The following is a 22,973-nucleotide window of genomic DNA, read 5'->3' as shown; positions in this document are numbered from 1 at the left end:
TTGTAACATGCAAAGTTTGTATCTTAATTGATCCTCCAAGTGAGTCTTGGTACAATTGTATGTCCAAGAAGAGGAATCAAAGATTGAAGAAATGGTCAAATCAAGAAGTCAATCATACTTCGTTCCAAAACAAGTCTTAAAGTCAAGATTGTGACATTGAGTGAATAGTATTAAGAAGGTTTATAACATTCATCAATTGTGGAGAGTTGTGATGTCTTGGATAAGACAAAGACCAACTAGGACCAATTTATGAAGTGTTTTGATACAAGCTACACTAACTCTTGAAAAATTGTTTGTCAAGAAATGTTTATTGACAAAAGAATCTTATATGTCAAGGAGTCAGTGGGAGTCTTAATGGTCTCGAAAAGTTTCAAGATCAAATCAAATAAACCTTATCGATCATCACTAGCACACGAGTTAAGGTTTACAACCTATCGTGATGACATTATTTTGTTTCTATGCCATTCAAATTAAGTTAATTATGCATGCGAGTTCTATGAGTTCTCATTTTGAACGCATAAAAGGCAAAACACCTTGATCAATGAAATGTACATTGACAAGAAAAAGGTGAGATGCTTAACTTATTTGAAGACGTGGTGGGCAGCTGTGCTATCATGAGGCAAGAAATCAAGATTAAGAAACTTTGATCCATATGAGTTTGAATTTGTCGTAAACTTTGGTTTTAACAAATTCACATGGATAGGAACAAATACACCATTTAAATCTAAGTGTCATAAGTTTTCCTCCTTCATGAAAATGATTGTGAGGAAATGCTTTCACTAAGAAAGATTTTAAAAGGATAGTGATTGTAAAATTGCATTCTCGAATTCAATTATGGTTATGGTATCCCTTTCCATAATTTGAATTGTGAGGTTTGGCAATTAGTCTTAATTGTTTAAGACACACATATGAACTATCGAAGGCAAAGGTGTACAAGTTCAAGAAGCCTTGATAAAATATAATCAAAGCACTAAGTATAAGAAACATGGACTTAAGAAATTCAATAGGTATTGTCTTTCTGAAAGTTAAGATGTTTATGAATACATGTCGAAGCTAGTGGGAGCATAAGTGTTATGTTTTATAGTAATCATCATGATAGTGAGAGCATAAAAGTTATGATTGTATGATTATTATGGAAAGTTTTGCAAGTTGGCAATATTAATTATAGAAAAACAAGAGTTATACCTTGCAAAGTCGTAAGGGTTGTATAGTTGTTTTGCTATAATTAAGGGAGAGAATATTATGCTTCATTTCAAATCTAAAGGATTAGGTTGTGGAATGTTAATAAATTTAGTCAAAAGTACATAGTGTGTTCTTAAAATTTCGATTATGATTACAACATTCCTTTTTCACAATCCGATTTTAAGAACATAGCAAATAAAACATTGTGCATCGTGTCCCATACGCTTCGGGTATAGGATCGATTGCAAATGCTTTAATGTTTGACCATTCTAAAATTTTCCAAATGTCTAGCACATTTAGAGGGAAAAGGGACTAGAATCGGTTTTGACTAAAATAATTAAACAACTATCAAAGAACAATCCAAAGTTCGATGAGGATTGGTCGCTTGTGAGTAGTTGGAAGTATAGTATTGGAAATTATGGAAATGTTTCCATATTGGATGGACAATATTGACATCATTACAAATAGAAAAGATTCTATTCAGAATGAGTTGTCATGAGGAAAATATGGAAGCGTGTCCATATTAGGATTTGAATATTGAAAATCTATGACTAGATTATAAACGTTTATGCAAAAGGATGTTCAAAGGAATGTACTTTGAGTGAGAGACATCATATCTAAGGAATTTTCTTGTAACAATCTCCGATAGAGGACTTTATAATAACATTAGCAATAGTCTTTGTGACTTTGGTGCAGTGACATTATGAAAGGATCGTTGCATAAAGTGTTAGAATCTAGCATATTCTATAAGTAGCGAGAATTTGATATTCTTACACTTAAGAAAATGGATTTGGAGTTGTAAAATGAGAATGATTGGAAATGTGTTCAATTTGTCTATTTCACAAAAGTAAGAACCGTAGGTAAACATTGTGTGCATGCTAGGAGCATGGGACAAGTGTTGTAATTCAAGTAAAAAGTTGATTACCCGAAACGACAAATAATGAGTAATCGATATGGTGATAAATAAAACGTGTTTTGTTTATACTCAAAGGTTTGAGGCCATATGGGATTAGTATTATTCTTGTGTTTCACCTTGCATGTTTTGACTTCCAGAATAATTGAGTTTATTAAGCATAATCGAATTATTCAAACGGGCCACAGTCGTTCATATGTTGGAAGTAGATATGAATGAAGACTGTCGTGAATTGGTGTGTGGATTGTCTAAAAGAGTATTAGACATAAGCAAATGTTTGCTGCAACGTTCATGAGTGCTTATGAATATGATTTGAGCATTGGATTAAACCCACTATCTCGAGTGATTAGTTGTATCTTGCTAATCGGTTGCACATTGATAATATGTATCTCGAGCATTGGAATTGTAATTATAAGATAATTGCAATTTGGGCCATGGATTGCCTTGTATTAAGGGATGGAATACAATTTGAAGATAATGATTATTTTTCCGGTAAACTTCAATAAATTTGATAATTTTAATGATTAACTTTATAATTTATTAATACTTGGTTACAGATAATATAACACAAAAAATATTTATATGAAATTTACCAAATGATTTTTTTTAAATTATTTGAATTTATGTAAAATATACTCCACATGTTTACATATTCTTCAAATATTATTAAAATAATAAATATGTTGAAAAATAAAATTAAAACTTGAATAATATAACTTAAAGTAAATAAGAAGTGGTTTGAAGATGATGGTTCAGTGTTGCGCCACGCAACACACGCATAACAAATTTTAAATTAGAAGTCTTTGAAAAAACAAAACACTTGTGAAAGGGCAACTGATATGCATGTGCTGCGCAACGCAACAAGAAGTGGTCATAAGTGTTTTTTTCTAAAAAAACAAATAGCACCTAAGTAACTGATATAACTAATATGATCATTTAAATTACGAAAGAATAAGGTGTTTCTGATTGCTTATTTTATATAATAAATTATTTTTGATAGAAATGCTTATAAACTTATATATATATATATATATATATATATATATATATATATATATATATATATATATATATATATATATATACATGTGTGTGTGTGTGGGGGGGGGGGGGGGTAAGTTCATGTGTTTCTTACATTTATCGTGTACTAGAATGCACCAATAGGAATTGAGTAAAATTAAATAATTATTTAATTAAATAAAGATAAATATTAAATGATTTTAATAATTGTATGTTTATTAAATGACTAGGTGTGAGATTCATGTATTACATTAGTTTAATTATAAAAAAACAAATATAAAATTTTAACAATTTGAAAAGTTTGAATTTATAAGAAAAATGAAAAAAATTTGAATTATTAAAATTAATGAGACTTTAATGTACTGAATACATTACATATAAAAACTCTTTCTAATAAATACTTTACATATATATTACCTTACACATTAAATGTGGAATTTTAATTTAATAAAATAAAAAATACAATAAAATGACAAGTGGAAAATAGAAATTTTAAAAATTCTAGAAAATGCCATGTGTCCAAATGAATGAGAAGAGGATATGTAGCAAAAAAACCTTCATTTATTATAGGATATATATCTATAATTATAATTCTCTTTTTATGGAAACTAATTAAATCCGTCATTAATGTCAACAATAAAGTTCTTTCAGAATGAATGTGCATCTAAGTTTTTATGTATGGATTTGTGTTTTGTTTATGGATCCACTCACTTAAAATAACAAAGTTGCATGAAATATGAAGAACAAAAGTGTATTCTTCTAGAACACACTATCATTCTGTTAGAATACACTGTCATTCTGTTAAAATATATTCTCATTCTTGTAGAATAAACTCTAATTCTGCTAGAATACACTCTTGTTCTCAATGTTCTAGGCTACTTTGTTGTATTTTGAGTGAATGAGTCATGAAACAAAATATGAACCCATACATAAAAACCTAGATGCGAATTTATTTTGAAAGAATATTATTACCGATATTAATGATGAATATAATTAGTTTACATTAAAAAATCAATAATTATGGATATCATTTAATATACATATAATTATGAAAATCATTTAATATACATATAATTATGGAAATCATTTAATATCTATCTTTATTTGATTAAATAATATTTTATTTTTTACAAAATTTTTATTAACGTATTTTAGCACACAATAGATGTGAGAACCATTTGAACATATATATATATATATATATATATATATATATATATATATATATATGTGTGTGTGTGTGTGTGTGTGTGTGTTTGGATTATCTTATGTGTCAACAAACATTATAAATTAATATATTTTTTAAAAATGTTTAGGTTAACTTATATATTTAAAATGACAAAAAAATACATACATATTTAAGTGTATATATATATATATATATATATATATATATATATATATATATATATATATATATATATATATATATAAATGTTTGGATTATCTTGCATGGTAATAAAAGTTATAAATTGATATTTCTTTTTTTAGAGTGTTTGAATTAAGACAAAATATAAAAAATACAAACATACATATTTAAGTCTATTTAGTATACAAACATATCATCTCTAATAAATGAATGTTATTTTGGCCACTTATCACACTCTCATTCAATTGCCAAATATCATTTTGTAGTTATTTTGAATTATTTTTTTTTAATTTTCACATGTTATTTTATAAGTTTTTATAGTTTATTAAATTCCACATGTAATAATTGCAATAAATGTACTAATAAATGAATATCAATTTAATTAATGAACTTAATTTTTAATTTAAAATTTCATAAAACTAAAACTCATTAATTTCTTTTATTTATTTAAATTATTTGCTTAAATTTAAACGATAAAAGCATTTTTTTTATAATAATTTTATTATTTCTATAAATTCAAAGTTTTTAAATATTTTGAAATTTATATTTAATTTTTTTTAAATTAACCTTTGGTATACAACGAAAAACAAAAAAGGATCTCTTTATTATTTTCTTTTTAAGTTAACAAGAAAATTTCACTTTTAAAACTAGTAAAAACCTATTTTAGAAAATACTTATTAACTTTTCAAACATTTTTTGATAATTTTTTTTAAAACTAAAAAATCAATAAATATTTTTCAAATTAAATCTCAAAACACCCTCTCAAATAAAAATATAAAATCATCTGCTATATTGCAAATAACTTTTGTGATATTGATTTATTTATTTTTCATTTCGCGATAAACATATATCCTGTTCAAACCAGTCTTTCTCCACTCCACTTTGCCCTACTCCCCCGTTTCCCCCTTCTCAGCTGAGCCTGTGCTATCAGTCAAAGCTCTCTCTCTTTCTCTCAGGTATGTGGCACAAACTCATCTCTCCCACGAACAAACCTTGTAAGAATTTGATTCTGAGCCCTACGTTTACTTGTAGATTTTGTCCCCTAATGTTGCGTCATCGATGATGTAGAATCTCATTTTGAGGACCTGAATCATCTCATCCCCGTGTATCTTCTATATCTTTATTTGATTTGAACATGCATTGAATTGCCAAGTCTTGTTATCTGATATGGATGTGACATGCATCCTGACAAAATCGAGCAGATGCATTTCTAGTATTCCGTGATGAATGGATTTAAGTTGTCTGAGTTCACACGCTGTTTTCAAATAAGTTTTTTTGAAATGAAACTGCTATGCATGTTGTTTGCGAATTGGAGGCATCAACGTCAGTGTAGTGGTGTTGTTGTACCTGTTACTCCGTCTGTGAAAGAAGGAGACTATTCCTTTTCAAAGTTAAGATTTATAGTTCAAATCCTGTATGGATCTTCCTTTGAAATTACATTTATGTCAATTTTGAGTCTAAAACGAAGCTTTCTGAACATTCAGAAGTTGAAATGTGGATTTCTTTTAAGATGGATGTGTGGAGTTTAGTACAGATATTATCCAAAATCGTAGTGTAGCTTCTTTTCTTAACAAATGGCATTTTCTTATCTGTGTCTAGTGTTACACTTGTCCTCTTGATTATTATCAAGATTCAATCCCCCTTTTTCCCACCATTTTCTTTATTTACTTCACATTTTTCTTTAGGTGCTTTATTTCCTATGGCGTTTGCAAATTTTCATGGACTTAGAGCTCTGCAAATTTCTTCACGAGAAAGCATTTTCAACCATGGAAGCTGCCACACACGAACTGATACATCCAACAGTAGATGTTTTGCTGTCAAGGCTTGCAGTAAGAAACCTGATCAAAACATTCATCTTGAATCTAAGGTAAATTTATATGAAGCTCTCTACTTCATCATACTTTTCTGTGATTACAGATTCTCGTATCCTAGCTGTTTTCTGCATATTTAACATTATCTCAATTTGATCTGAAGGTCTATATAGTTGTATATTGAGTATTGAATGTTTAATTGCAAATTTGCAATGTAGATTAACATGTTCTCCTCAAATTTCATCATTGAATGGCCAATAACCAAAAGGGGTAGTGAATTAGTAATAAATTCGTTATTTCATTTTGTCTATATGGATAACCTTCTTTTCTCCTATAAACAAAGACCTTTTTTGATTTAACAAAGAACATTCTCTATATATGAGTTTATTTACCAATTTTCTCTTACAAACATCTACTTAGTGATACATCCCTCAAAAAATTGCAACATATGGTTCAAATGAAGTTTTCAGCTTTTATCAAATGTCCCAAATACCCTTTATAAACCCCACCAATTGTAAAGTTACCAATGTGCAAATTTTACAAGAAAACATTCGAATTCAAAATGGATTTTTTACAATTCAAAGAGAATGGAGAGAGAGAGAGAGTAGATATTGTTATTACTTATCACTTATTACTTATTACTTATTACTTCCCTTAGCTAACTTATTTGCATGCAATATACAAGAACGTTGTTTAACTATCGTCAAATGTCTAAACTACCCTTCAACGAAATACAAAATAGGTTCAACTATTATATCTTTTTAAGCATTAAGATGTTTGTCATCTTGTTGATGTTATGTTAGGTATTTGAAACTTTTGAAGTTATTATATGATGTTATATACTCCTATAAAAATCATGAAATTAAAGTTATGTTAACAAAAGCAATTTCAGTTAAATTGGGTGTTGGACAGTGTGAAATGGGATGAAAAGGGTTTGGCTGTGGCTATAGCTCAAAATGTTGATTCAGGGGCAATTTTAATGCAAGGATTTGCCAATAGGGATGCACTTGCTACCACAATTGCTTCCAAAAAAGCAACTTTTTATAGCAGATCAAGATCTTCATTGTGGATAAAAGGAGAAACTTCTCTTAATTTCATCAATGTTCATGATATCTTCCTTGATTGTGATCGTGATTCTGTAAGTTCTTTTCTTTCAATGCATGTAATAGTAATCTACTTTCTTTAATTCGTTTGTTTGTTACTATAAGTTTATAACATCTTACTTTTGTTTCTTTCTTTCTTTTACTTGGAAAATTTTATGCAGTTATATAAATTTCATTCAAATATAAAGCAGTTTTCAGTGTTGTTATAATTGGATAGATCTTTCAAAGTATAATGACTTATTTATTTATTTGTTTACTTCCTTGCAATGAAATCGTTATGAAAATTGATGTTTGCATATTTCTACAACGAATGGATATGATTCTTAGTTATGTTATTTATGGAAATGTTAGGAATTTACCAAATAGGGAGAGTTTCTCATCGCCCAAGTTTCAATTGGACAGAAACTTGGAATCATGCAACGTGGATGCACGATGAATGAGAAATTACGTATTTGGAAATTAGACTAATTCATTGACAAAGTGTCAAGTGAAGGACTAGGAGATCGAGTACACAAAGTTGTGTGTTGATCAAGTTCACCATAAGAGTAACAAAGATATTCGTTATGATTTACTAAAGGCTTAGTAAATATGATTACACTTACAAGATTAAGTGTAATTCTGAATTGTTTAAAGAGTTTAGATCAATAGTAGAACGAATAAGAAGAATCAAGTAGGCAGAAAGATAAAAGTTTCCCCATTCTAAGAAGAAGGGAGAGTAGCTTTTATGCTTTATGATAGGTTTGTAACATGCAAAGTTTGTATCTTAATTGATCCTCCAAGTGAGTCTTGGTACAATTGTATGTCCAAGAAGAGGAATCAAAGATTGAAGAAATGGTCAAATCAAGAAGTCAATCATACTTCGTTCCAAAACAAGTCTTAAAGTCAAGATTGTGACATTGAGTGAATAGTATTAAGAAGGTTTATAACATTCATCAATTGTGGAGAGTTGTGATGTCTTGGATAAGACAAAGACCAACTAGGACCAATTTATGAAGTGTTTTGATACAAGCTACACTAACTCTTGAAAAATTGTTTGTCAAGAAATGTTTATTGACAAAAGAATCTTATATGTCAAGGAGTCAGTGGGAGTCTTAATGGTCTCGAAAAGTTTCAAGATCAAATCAAATAAACCTTATCGATCATCACTAGCACACGAGTTAAGGTTTACAACCTATCGTGATGACATTATTTTGTTTCTATGCCATTCAAATTAAGTTAATTATGCATGCGAGTTCTATGAGTTCTCATTTTGAACGCATAAAAGGCAAAGCACCTTGATCAATGAAATGTACATTGACAAGAAAAAGGTGAGATGCTTAACTTATTTGAAGACGTGGTGGGCAGCTGTGCTATCATGAGGCAAGAAATCAAGATTAAGAAACTTTGATCCATATGAGTTTGAATTTGTCGTAAACTTTGGTTTTAACAAATTCACATGGATAGGAACAAATACACCATTTAAATCTAAGTGTCATAAGTTTTCCTCCTTCATGAAAATGATTGTGAGGAAATGCTTTCACTAAGAAAGATTTTAAAAGGATAGTGATTGTAAAATTGCATTCTCGAATTCAATTATGGTTATGGTATCCCTTTCCATAATTTGAATTGTGAGGTTTGGCAATTAGTCTTAATTGTTTAAGACACACATATGAACTATCGAAGGCAAAGGTGTACAAGTTCAAGAAGCCTTGATAAAATATAATCAAAGCACTAAGTATTAGAAACATGGACTTAAGAAATTCAATAGGTATTGTCTTTCTGAAAGTTAAGATGTTTATGAATACATGTCGAAGCTAGTGGGAGCATAAGTGTTATGTTTTATAGTAATCATCATGATAGTGAGAGCATAAAAGTTATGATTGTATGATTATTATGGAAAGTTTTGCAAGTTGGCAATATTAATTATAGAAAAACAAGAGTTATACCTTGCAAAGTCGTAAGGGTTGTATAGTTGTTTTGCTATAATTAAGGGAGAGAATATTATGCTTCATTTCAAATCTAAAGGATTAGGTTGTGGAATGTTAATAAATTTAGTCAAAAGTACATAGTGTGTTCTTAAAATTTCGATTATGATTACAACATTCCTTTTTCACAATCCGATTTTAAGAACATAGCAAATAAAACATTGTGCATCGTGTCCCATACGCTTCGGGTATAGGATCGATTGCAAATGCTTTAATGTTTGACCATTCTAAAATTTTCCAAATGTCTAGCACATTTAGAGGGAAAAGGGACTAGAATCGGTTTTGACTAAAATAATTAAACAACTATCAAAGAACAATCCAAAGTTCGATGAGGATTGGTCGCTTGTGAGTAGTTGGAAGTATAGTATTGGAAATTATGGAAATGTTTCCATATTGGATGGACAATATTGACATCATTACAAATAGAAAAGATTCTATTCAGAATGAGTTGTCATGAGGAAAATATGGAAGCGTGTCCATATTAGGATTTGAATATTGAAAATCTATGACTAGATTATAAACGTTTATGCAAAAGGATGTTCAAAGGAATGTACTTTGAGTGAGAGACATCATATCTAAGGAATTTTCTTGTAACAATCTCCGATAGAGGACTTTATAATAGCATTAGCAATAGTCTTTGTGACTTTGGTGCAGTGACATTATGAAAGGATCGTTGCATAAAGTGTTAGAATCTAGCATATTCTATAAGTAGCGAGAATTTGATATTCTTACACTTAAGAAAATGGATTTGGAGTTGTAAAATGAGAATGATTGGAAATGTGTTCAATTTGTCTATTTCACAAAAGTAAGAACCGTAGGTAAACATTGTGTGCATGCTAGGAGCATGGGACAAGTGTTGTAATTCAAGTAAAAAGTTGATTACCCGAAACGACAAATAATGAGTAATCGATATGGTGATAAATAAAACGTGTTTTGTTTATACTCAAAGGTTTGAGGCCATATGGGATTAGTATTATTCTTGTGTTTCACCTTGCATGTTTTGACTTCCAGAATAATTGAGTTTATTAAGCATAATCGAATTATTCAAACGGGCCACAGTCGTTCATATGTTGGAAGTAGATATGAATGAAGACTGTCGTGAATTGGTGTGTGGATTGTCTAAAAGAGTATTAGACATAAGCAAATGTTTGCTGCAACGTTCATGAGTGCTTATGAATATGATTTGAGCATTGGATTAAACCCACTATCTCGAGTGATTAGTTGTATCTTGCTAATCGGTTGCACATTGATAATATGTATCTCGAGCATTGGAATTGTAATTATAAGATAATTGCAATTTGGGCCATGGATTGCCTTGTATTAAGGGATGGAATACAATTTGAAGATAATGATTATTTTTCCGGTAAACTTCAATAAATTTGATAATTTTAATGATTAACTTTATAATTTATTAATACTTGGTTACAGATAATATAACACAAAAAATATTTATATGAAATTTACCAAATGATTTTTTTTAAATTATTTGAATTTATGTAAAATATACTCCACATGTTTACATATTCTTCAAATATTATTAAAATAATAAATATGTTGAAAAATAAAATTAAAACTTGAATAATATAACTTAAAGTAAATAAGAAGTGGTTTGAAGATGATGGTTCAGTGTTGCGCCACGCAACACACGCATAACAAATTTTAAATTAGAAGTCTTTGAAAAAACAAAACACTTGTGAAAGGGCAACTGATATGCATGTGCTGCGCAACGCAACAAGAAGTGGTCATAAGTGTTTTTTTCTAAAAAAACAAATAGCACCTAAGTAACTGATATAACTAATATGATCATTTAAATTACGAAAGAATAAGGTGTTTCTGATTGCTTATTTTATATAATAAATTATTTTTGATAGAAATGCTTATAAACTTATATATATATATATATATATATATATATATATATATATATATATATATATACATGTGTGTGTGTGTGGGGGGGGGGGGGGGGGTAAGTTCATGTGTTTCTTACATTTATCGTGTACTAGAATGCACCAATAGGAATTGAGTAAAATTAAATAATTATTTAATTAAATAAAGATAAATATTAAATGATTTTAATAATTGTATGTTTATTAAATGACTAGGTGTGAGATTCATGTATTACATTAGTTTAATTATAAAAAAACAAATATAAAATTTTAACAATTTGAAAAGTTTGAATTTATAAGAAAAATGAAAAAAATTTGAATTATTAAAATTAATGAGACTTTAATGTACTGAATACATTACATATAAAAACTCTTTCTAATAAATACTTTACATATATATTACCTTACACATTAAATGTGGAATTTTAATTTAATAAAATAAAAAATACAATAAAATGACAAGTGGAAAATAGAAATTTTAAAAATTCTAGAAAATGCCATGTGTCCAAATGAATGAGAAGAGGATATGTAGCAAAAAAACCTTCATTTATTATAGGATATATATCTATAATTATAATTCTCTTTTTATGGAAACTAATTAAATCCGTCATTAATGTCAACAATAAAGTTCTTTCAGAATGAATGTGCATCTAAGTTTTTATGTATGGATTTGTGTTTTGTTTATGGATCCACTCACTTAAAATAACAAAGTTGCATGAAATATGAAGAACAAAAGTGTATTCTTCTAGAACACACTATCATTCTGTTAGAATACACTGTCATTCTGTTAAAATATATTCTCATTCTTGTAGAATAAACTCTAATTCTGCTAGAATACACTCTTGTTCTCAATGTTCTAGGCTACTTTGTTGTATTTTGAGTGAATGAGTCATGAAACAAAATATGAACCCATACATAAAAACCTAGATGCGAATTTATTTTGAAAGAATATTATTACCGATATTAATGATGAATATAATTAGTTTACATTAAAAAATCAATAATTATGGATATCATTTAATATACACTAGCCGTCTACCCGCGCAAAGCGGCGGGGCACGTGAGTTCTTTCGGTGATATGTTTCCATTACAAAATTGTTATGTTAAAAAAAAGTACATGTTGAAGACAATATAATCAAACTATGGTGTTATTTGTTACATCATGCATCAAATAACCAATAAAAAGCAACCAATCAAGACGACACAAAATATTAATCGTGCAATACTTCTTTATACACCACATTTGCTGTATAAACCCCATCACCTTTTGAATTTTCGTTAGGGTTTACTAATACTTTTGTATTGCAACGTGAAACCCCTCTGGACAATGCAACATAAAGTTGTCCATGCGAGAATACTGGTTCTGGAAGATAGATACCTACATATGGAATTGTTTGTCCCTGAGCTTTATTGATTGTCATTGCAAAGCACAATCGAATAGGAAACTGTTTCCTCATTAGAGGATCGATGGTTGCTACTAATTGCTTGTAACTGGTATTGGTTTCATATCGATGGATGTGGATTCGCATATGAAATCAATTGTGTTCGCATCTATGAAATCAGTTCGCATATGACATCAATTGAGTTCGCATTTGGTTTTGTGGGTCAAAACAGTTCGCATAAGAAGTTCACGATTTGTTTGAGGTTAATTGATTTTGATTTCGCAAGCTTGGAGTCGGAGATCTGGATTGTGTTCGCATCTATAGAATGCGAGGAGAATTTAATGGTGATATTCAGTTCGCATTTGGTGACACAAGTACGTGGTTGATGATTTTTGGTTGGTTCGCATTTGAAATTAGTGGGTTTCGCATTTGGGTTCGTATCTGGGTTTCTCAAACAACTGAAATGCGAATATGAGACAACTGATTAATTTCTCAGTTAATGCGATGAAATGCGAATGAACTCAAAGACGGATGGATGCAAGATGCGAAGAATTTGAATGAAAATGCGAAGTTTTTAATGTATAAATGCGAATTGGGGAAGAAAGCTTAGAGTTTCGCATTTGGCACCTGATCTTTTCAAGAAATAATATAAGTGGTCCAACTTCGCAAAATGGGGTCATTTAATCAGAAAATCGATCATTCTTCAAATATGACATTTAATCAGAAAATCGATCTAAAAATGAGACATTTGGTGTTTATCGATTTTTCAGGGTCGACGGGTTGTATGAAAAGCGAAGGCTGAGTAATTGAAAATTAGAGGATCGATGGTTGCTACTAATTACTTGTAACTGGTATTGGTTTCATATCGATGGATGTGGATTCGCATATGAAATCAATTGTGTTCGCATCTATGAAATCAGTTCGCATATGACATCAATTGAGTTCGCATTTGGTTTTGTGGGTCAAAACAGTTCCCATAAGAAGTTCACGATTTGTTTGAGGTTAATTGATTTTGATATCGCAAGCTTGGAGTCGGAGATCTGGATTGTGTTCGCATCTATAGAATGCGAGGAGAATTTAATGGTGATATTCAGTTCGCATTTGGTGAGACAAGTACGTGGTTGATGATTTTTGGTTGGTTCGCATTTGAAATTAGTGGGTTTCGCATTTGGGTTCGTATCTGGGTTTCTCAAACAACTGAAATGCGAATATGAGACAACTGATTAATTTCTCAGTTAATGCGATGAAATGCGAATGAACTCAAAGACGGATGGATGCAAGATGCGAAGAATTTGAATGAAAATGCGAAGTTTTTAATGTATAAATGCGAATTGGGGAAGAAAGCTTAGAGTTTCGCATTTGGCACCTGATCTTTTCAAGAAATAATATAAGTGGTCCAACTTCGCAAAATGGGGTCATTTAATCAGAAAATCGATCATTCTTCAAATATGACATTTAATCAGAAAATCGATCTAAAAATGAGACATTTGGTGTTTATCGATTTTTCAGGGTCGACGGGTTGTATGAAAAGCGAAGGCTGAGTAATTGAAAATTAGAGGATCGATGGTTGCTACTAATTACTTGTAACTGGTATTGGTTTCATATCGATGGATGTGGATTCGCATATGAAATCAATTGTGTTCGCATCTATGAAATCAGTTCGCATATGACATCAATTGAGTTCGCATTTGGTTTTGTGGGTCAAAACAGTTCGCATAAGAAGTTCACGATTTGTTTGAGGTTAATTGATTTTGATATCGCAAGCTTGGAGTCGGAGATCTGGATTGTGTTCGCATCTATAGAATGCGAGGAGAATTTAATGGTGATATTCAGTTCGCATTTGGTGACACAAGTACGTGGTTGATGATTTTTGGTTGGTTCGCATTTGAAATTAGTGGGTTTCGCATTTGGGTTCGTATCTGGGTTTCTCAAACAACTGAAATGCGAATATGAGACAACTGATTAATTTCTCAGTTAATGCGATGAAATGCGAATGAACTCAAAGACGGATGGATGCAAGATGCGAAGAATTTGAATGAAAATGCGAAGTTTTTAATGTATAAATGCGAATTGGGGAAGAAAGCTTAGAGTTTCGCATTTGGCACCTGATCTTTTCAAGAAATAATATAAGTGGTCCAACTTCGCAAAATGGGGTCATTTAATCAGAAAATCGATCATTCTTCAAATATGACATTTAATCAGAAAATCGATCTAAAAATGAGACATTTGGTGTTTATCGATTTTTCAGGGTCGACGGGTTGTATGAAAAGCGAAGGCTGAGTAATTGAAAATTAGAGGATCGATGGTTGCTACTAATTACTTGTAACTGGTATTGGTTTCATATCGATGGATGTGGATTCGCATATGAAATCAATTGTGTTCGCATCTATGAAATCAGTTCGCATATGACATCAATTGAGTTCGCATTTGGTTTTGTGGGTCAAAACAGTTCGCATAAGAAGTTCACGATTTGTTTGAGGTTAATTGATTTTGATTTCGCAAGCTTGGAGTCGGAGATCTGGATTGTGTTCGCATCTATAGAATGCGAGGAGAATTTAATGGTGATATTCAGTTCGCATTTGGTGACACAAGTACGTGGTTGATGATTTTTGGTTGGTTCGCATTTGAAATCAGTGGGTTTCGCATTTGGGTTCGTATCTGGGTTTCTCAAACAACTGAAATGCGAATATGAGACAACTGATTAATTTCTCAGTTAATGCGATGAAATGCGAATGAACTCAAAGACGGATGGATGCAAGATGCGAAGAATTTGAATGAAAATGCGAAGTTTTTAATGTATAAATGCGAATTGGGGAAGAAAGCTTAGAGTTTCGCATTTGGCACCTAATCTTTTCAAGAAATAATATAAGTGGTCCAACTTCGCAAAATGGGGTCATTTAATCAGAAAATCGATCATTCTTCAAATATGACATTTAATCAGAAAATCGATCTAAAAATGAGACATTTGGTGTTTATCGATTTTTCAGGGTCGACGGGTTGTATGAAAAGCGAAGGCTGAGTAATTGAAAATTAGAGGATCGATGGTTGCTACTAATTACTTGTAACTGGTATTGGTTTCATATCGATGGATGTGGATTCGCATATGAAATCAATTGTGTTCGCATCTATGAAATCAGTTCGCATATGACATCAATTGAGTTCGCATTTGGTTTTGTGGGTCAAAACAGTTCGCATAAGAAGTTCACGATTTGTTTGAGGTTAATTGATTTTGATTTCGCAAGCTTGGAGTCGGAGATCTGGATTGTGTTCGCATCTATAGAATGCGAGGAGAATTTAATGGTGATATTCAGTTCGCATTTGGTGACACAAGTACGTGGTTGATGATTTTTGGTTGGTTCGCATTTGAAATCAGTGGGTTTCGCATTTGGGTTCGTATCTGGGTTTCTCAAACAACTGAAATGCGAATATGAGACAACTGATTAATTTCTCAGTTAATGCGATGAAATGCGAATGAACTCAAAGACGGATGGATGCAAGATGCGAAGAATTTGAATGAAAATGCGAAGTTTTTAATGTATAAATGCGAATTGGGGAAGAAAGCTTAGAGTTTCGCATATAAATGAAAGTACGATGCTATTCCTTGTATTTAGTTGTTTTCAATGCAAAGAATAAGATAAAATGGAAGTACGGTATTAGCTAATCTGCAATTGCATTCAAATATTAAGAATATTGATAATACCAAATGTGCAATTTGGGTTAAAAAAAACTTAACTTGAGCTTGTAAGGGGAGATAATTCTCTAGAATAAAATCACTCTTTCTTTTAATCGTGAGAATCACAATCAGTTGAACTGTTGAAGAGATGAAGTAACAGGTCGTGCTTCGAAAAAATGAGAGAGTGGACATCAAATGAAAAAATTATCCAAAACCTATAAATCAGATAAACTAAAACAACTTAAAAAAATAATAAAATTCTTACAATCCAAAAACAAAACCAAGATGAATTAAACACAATAATCATAGTCAAGTTTTGAAATATATTGAATTAACTTGAACCAATATTCTGCACATTGGGTGTTAGGCAATATACTCCTGCAAAAAATAATGTAAAACAAGCTCATAAATTGTGAATAAAATAAACAACTAACCCTAAAACTGGTTGGAAATAGTGTGTGCTGATCTCATCAAATAATCTGGCATTTATGAATAGCTCTAAATAATCTTAAACAACATAGGTGAGTGTAAGAATCGATATATCCATGAAACACAGAGTAAAATCATTATATGACAATTAAGTAAAACTAAAAAAAAACATGGAACAGAGAATTTGATAGAACTATTTACCTGGATAGTGGTGAAGATGGAGATGGTTAGTGAAGGCTTCAACGTTGGGGTTTAATTAGAGTGTGAATACAAAGATAGGGGAGAAGACAAAGATGGTAGACGATGGTGGTGAGGTCATGATAACAGTTCGATTTCTGTGATTTTCACCCAATTCATAACAAAAATTGTTATTTTTCTTGAAAACAAACATTAATTAAATGGATAAGGATTCAACAACTACAGTAAAATGATAGAGTAATAAGATATTTCCTTCATTAACTGGAGTCCATATCAGTACAGATAGTTGAAGATATACCTGAATTGATACAGATAGTTGAGAAATGTCAAAAGGACACAAATACCCTTAGTACCACTTAAACAAGAAAGCTTTACTCTAGATACACTTATACAAGAATATTTAATATACAAATGATTACCCAAAATGTAGACAAACATCAGAACCTGAAATGGAGAGGAAACACCGGAAATTGAGAGTAAACATTGACGATTATGTGATAAATGACTGAAAAGAACACTTTAAAATTGCTAACAAAAACCTGTATTGTTAGAGAACGTTTGTAAATTAATAGTGTTTGCCTCCTGGTTCTGCAATAGAGAGAGAGAGAGAGAGAGAGAGAGAGAGATGGTTGGAGACCTATGACCACAAAAAGAGAATATGTGTGTGCATATGGCTTAAAGAGCACTAACCTTGAAATCGTGTTGGATCCTGGTCCACTGTGACACTTGTTGTGAAAATGGTTGTCTGAGGTTTCTAGAGAGTCGAGTGCGACCAGCTGTGAGTAGTAGATGGTTAGGTCTCCAGGTATGTGTGTAAAATGCGTAACACTTACGACCTCACAGATAAGAAATTTTTTGCAGTCAATTGGTCATATAAGGGGATGGGGCAGAGATATGAAGAAAAAGATTCGTTCTAGACTTGACCGGTGCAATCGATCAAAATCAAATAATTAGAGAATAGAACAGTAGCATATGCTAAATGTCGAGAGATGGGGGTTGTGAACGGTGGTAAGATGAAGTGCGATGATGATGAAGGTGGCCTGTTTGATGGTAGTGAAGGTTATGTGACAACAAAGTTTACTGATGGTGTTGTGATGTTCGATATTCGGGTTTCTAAAGGAGATATGCAAGAGAAGAGAAAGGCAGAGGTGTTTAGCAGCGACTGTAATGGTCTCAGTGGTCAAGGTGTGGTGGGTAACTGCGTCGAATATGGGAGGAATTTTAGAGTATTTAATAGAGAGGGAGAGAGTTCAAGGAGAGAAGAGATGGCGACTCATCTAGGGTTATTCTACAAGGAAGGGCTATAGATACTAAGATAAGAGATGATATATAAAGTTTATCTATAGACCGATTCAATTGGCAAAATCTGAGGAAGACGGGTTCTTCTTTGACCAGTTCAATTTGAAGAAGAAAGCCAAAGCCTATTCAATATGTACGTAATTCATGTTAACCGCGTAAGATTTGGTATTTTTCTATGCATAAACTCATTGTAAATAGCGTAATAAGGGTTATACCTCTTAAAATTTAATATTATTTTATTAATGATTACTTGTACTAACAGCTTAATGGTTTGGACGTCTTAAAAAATATTATTATTATATTGAATCTATTTATGGAAATAGTTGGATTTCTATTATAAGGTAGTATAGATATATATATATATATATATATATATATATATATATATATATATATATATATATATAAATGTTTGGATTATCTTGCATGGTAATAAAAGTTATAAATTGATATTTCTTTTTTTAGAGTGTTTGGATTAAGACAAAATATAAAAAATACAAACATACATATTTAAGTCTATTTAGTATACAAACATATCATCTCTAATAAATGAATGTTATTTTGGCCACTTATCACACTCTCATTCAATTGCCAAATATCATTTTGTAGTTATTTTGAATTATTTTTTTTAATTTTCACATGTTATTTTATAAGTTTTTATAGTTTATTAAATTCCACATGTAATAATTGCAATAAATGTACTAATAAATGAATATCAATTTAATTAATGAACTTAATTTTTAATTTAAAATTTCATAAAACTAAAACTCATTAATTTCTTTTATTTATTTAAATTATTTGCTTAAATTTAAAAGATAAAAGCATTTTTTTTATAATAATTTTATTATTTCTATAAATTCAAAGTTTTTAAATATTTTGAAATTTATATTTAATTTTTTTTAAATTAACCTTTGGTATACAACGAAAAACAAAAAAGGATCTCCTTATTATTTTCTTTTTAAGTTAACAAGAAAATTTCACTTTTAAAACTAGTAAAAACCTATTTTAGAAAATACTTATTAACTTTTCAAACATTTTTTGATAATTTTTTTTTAAAACTAAAAAATCAATAAATATTTTTCAAATTAAATCTCAAAACACCCTCTCAAATAAAAATATAAAATCATCTGCTATATTGCAAATAACTTTTGTGATATTGATTTATTTATTTTTCATTTCGCGATAAACATATATCCTGTTCAAACCAGTCTTTCTCCACTCCACTTTGCCCTACTCCCCCGTTTCCCCCTTCTCAGCTGAGCCTGTGCTATCAGTCAAAGCTCTCTCTCTTTCTCTCAGGTATGTGGCACAAACTCATCTCTCCCACGAACAAACCTTGTAAGAATTTGATTCTGAGCCTTACGTTTACTTGTAGATTTTGTCCCCTAATGTTGCGTCATCGATGATGTAGAATCTCATTTTGAGGACCTGAATCATCTCATCCCCGTGTATCTTCTATATCTTTATTTGATTTGAACATGCATTGAATTGCCAAGTCTTGTTATCTGATATGGATGTGACATGCATCCTGACAAAATCGAGCAGATGCATTTCTAGTATTCCGTGATGAATGGATTTAAGTTTTCTGAGTTCACACGCTGTTTTCAAATAAGTTTTTTTGAAATGAAACTGCTATGCATGCTGTTTGCGAATTGGAGGCATCAACGTCAGTGTAGTGGTGTTGTTGTACCTGTTACTCCGTCTGTGAAAGAAGGAGACTATTCCTTTTCAAAGTTAAGATTTATAGTTCAAATCCTGTATGGATCTTCCTTTGAAATTACATTTATGTCAATTTTGAGTCTAAAACGAAGCTTTCTGAACATTCAGAAGTTGAAATGTGGATTTCTTTTAAGATGGATGTGTGGAGTTTAGTACAGATATTATCCAAAATCGTAGTGTAGCTTCTTTTCTTAACAAATGGCATTTTCTTATCTGTGTCTAGTGTTACACTTGTCCTCTTGATTATTATCAAGATTCAATCCCCCTTTTTCCCACCATTTTCTTTATTTACTTCACATTTTTCTTTAGGTGCTTTATTTCCTATGGCGTTTGCAAATTTTCATGGACTTAGAGCTCTGCAAATTTCTTCACGAGAAAGCATTTTCAACCATGGAAGCTGCCACACACGAACTGATACATCCAACAGTAGATGTTTTGCTGTCAAGGCTTGCAGTAAGAAACCTGATCAAAACATTCATCTTGAATCTAAGGTAAATTTATATGAAGCTCTCTACTTCATCATACTTTTCTGTGATTACAGATTCTCGTATCCTAGCTGTTTTCTGCATATTTAACATTATCTCAATTTGATCTGAAGGTCTATATAGTTGTATATTGAGTATTGAATGTTTAATTGCAAATTTGCAATGTAGATTAACATGTTCTCCTCAAATTTCATCATTGAATGGCCAATAACCAAAAGGGGTAGTGAATTAGTAATAAATTCGTTATTTCATTTTGTCTATATGGATAACCTTCTTTTCTCCTATAAACAAAGACCTTTTTTGATTTAACAAAGAACATTCTCTATATATGAGTTTATTTACCAATTTTCTCTTACAAACATCTACTTAGTGATACATCCCTCAAAAAATTGCAACATATGGTTCAAATGAAGTTTTCAGCTTTTATCAAATGTCCCAAATACCCTTTATAAACCCCACCAATTGTAAAGTTACCAATGTGCAAATTTTACAAGAAAACATTCGAATTCAAAATGGATTTTTTACAATTCAAAGAGAATGGAGAGAGAGAGAGTAGATATTTTTATTACTTATCACTTATTACTTATTACTTATTACTTCCCTTAGCTAACTTATTTGCATGCAATATACAAGAACGTTGTTTAACTATCGTCAAATGTCTAAACTACCCTTCAACGAAATACAAAATAGGTTCAACTATTATATCTTTTTAAGCATTAAGATGTTTGTCATCTTGTTGATGTTATGTTAGGTATTTGAAACTTTTGAAGTTATTATATGATGTTATATACTCCTATAAAAAGCATGAAATTAAAGTTATGTTAACAAAAGCAATTTCAGTTAAATTGGGTGTTGGACAGTGTGAAATGGGATGAAAAGGGTTTGGCTGTGGCTATAGCTCAAAATGTTGATTCAGGGGCAATTTTAATGCAAGGATTTGCCAATAGGGATGCACTTGCTACCACAATTGCTTCCAAAAAAGCAACTTTTTATAGCAGATCAAGATCTTCATTGTGGATAAAAGGAGAAACTTCTCTTAATTTCATCAATGTTCATGATATCTTCCTTGATTGTGATCGTGATTCTGTAAGTTCTTTTCTTTCAATGCATGTAATAGTAATCTACTTTCTTTAATTCGTTTGTTTGTTACTATAAGTTTATAACATCTTACTTTTGTTTCTTTCTTTCTTTTACTTGGAAAATTTTATGCAGTTATATAAATTTCATTCAAATATAAAGCAGTTTTCAGTGTTGTTATAATTGGATAGATCTTTCAAAGTATAATGACTTATTTATTTATTTGTTTACTTCCTTGCAATGAAATCGTTATGAAAATTGATGTTTGCATATTTCTACAACGAATGGATATGATTCTTAGTTATGTTATTTATGGAAATGTTAGGAATTTACCAAATAGGGAGAGTTTCTCATCGCCCAAGTTTCAATTGGACAGAAACTTGGAATCATGCAACGTGGATGCACGATGAATGAGAAATTACGTATTTGGAAATTAGACTAATTCATTGACAAAGTGTCAAGTGAAGGACTAGGAGATCGAGTACACAAAGTTGTGTGTTGATCAAGTTCACCATAAGAGTAACAAAGATATTCGTTATGATTTACTAAAGGCTTAGTAAATATGATTACACTTACAAGATTAAGTGTAATTCTGAATTGTTTAAAGAGTTTAGATCAATAGTAGAACGAATAAGAAGAATCAAGTAGGCAGAAAGATAAAAGTTTCCCCATTCTAAGAAGAAGGGAGAGTAGCTTTTATGCTTTATGATAGGTTTGTAACATGCAAAGTTTGTATCTTAATTGATCCTCCAAGTGAGTCTTGGTACAATTGTATGTCCAAGAAGAGGAATCAAAGATTGAAGAAATGGTCAAATCAAGAAGTCAATCATACTTCGTTCCAAAACAAGTCTTAAAGTCAAGATTGTGACATTGAGTGAATAGTATTAAGAAGGTTTATAACATTCATCAATTGTGGAGAGTTGTGATGTCTTGGATAAGACAAAGACCAACTAGGACCAATTTATGAAGTGTTTTGATACAAGCTACACTAACTCTTGAAAAATTGTTTGTCAAGAAATGTTTATTGACAAAAGAATCTTATATGTCAAGGAGTCAGTGGGAGTCTTAATGGTCTCGAAAAGTTTCAAGATCAAATCAAATAAACCTTATCGATCATCACTAGCACACGAGTTAAGGTTTACAACCTATCGTGATGACATTATTTTGTTTCTATGCCATTCAAATTAAGTTAATTATGCATGCGAGTTCTATGAGTTCTCATTTTGAACGCATAAAAGGCAAAGCACCTTGATCAATGAAATGTACATTGACAAGAAAAAGGTGAGATGCTTAACTTATTTGAAGACGTGGTGGGCAGCTGTGCTATCATGAGGCAAGAAATCAAGATTAAGAAACTTTGATCCATATGAGTTTGAATTTGTCGTAAACTTTGGTTTTAACAAATTCACATGGATAGGAACAAATACACCATTTAAATCTAAGTGTCATAAGTTTTCCTC

General features: G+C 30.8%; 1 long non-coding RNA gene and 2 pseudogenes across 2 annotated transcripts; 2 read left to right on the top strand and 1 right to left on the bottom strand.

Annotated features, from left to right (window-relative positions):
- The first annotated feature begins 5,314 nt into the window (after positions 1-5,314).
- LOC145016994 (histidine biosynthesis bifunctional protein hisIE, chloroplastic pseudogene) lies at positions 5,315-7,607 on the top strand (annotated as a pseudogene).
- An 8,866-nt stretch (positions 7,608-16,473) lies between these two features.
- Positions 16,474-18,324, bottom strand: LOC145017173 (uncharacterized). 2 transcript variants are annotated; one of them, XR_013666408.1, is made up of 4 exons: positions 17,624-18,323; positions 17,353-17,521; positions 16,937-17,231; positions 16,474-16,684 (listed from the first exon to the last, which is right to left on the bottom strand). It is a non-coding gene; the product is annotated as an uncharacterized LOC145017173 (long non-coding RNA). The 2 variants fall into 2 exon arrangements; XR_013666407.1 differs by having other exon boundaries at positions 16,937-17,521; positions 17,624-18,324.
- Positions 18,325-19,405: 1,081 nt separating this feature from the next.
- LOC145016992 (histidine biosynthesis bifunctional protein hisIE, chloroplastic pseudogene) lies at positions 19,406-21,696 on the top strand (annotated as a pseudogene).
- Positions 21,697-22,973: the final 1,277 nt, after the last annotated feature.

Source organism: Lactuca saligna, chromosome 9 (genome assembly GCF_052625555.1).
Source record: "Lactuca saligna cultivar CGN05327 chromosome 9, ASM5262555v1, whole genome shotgun sequence".
Taxonomy (NCBI): domain Eukaryota; kingdom Viridiplantae; phylum Streptophyta; class Magnoliopsida; order Asterales; family Asteraceae; genus Lactuca; species Lactuca saligna.
This window is presented reverse-complemented; position numbering and strand designations above follow the sequence as displayed.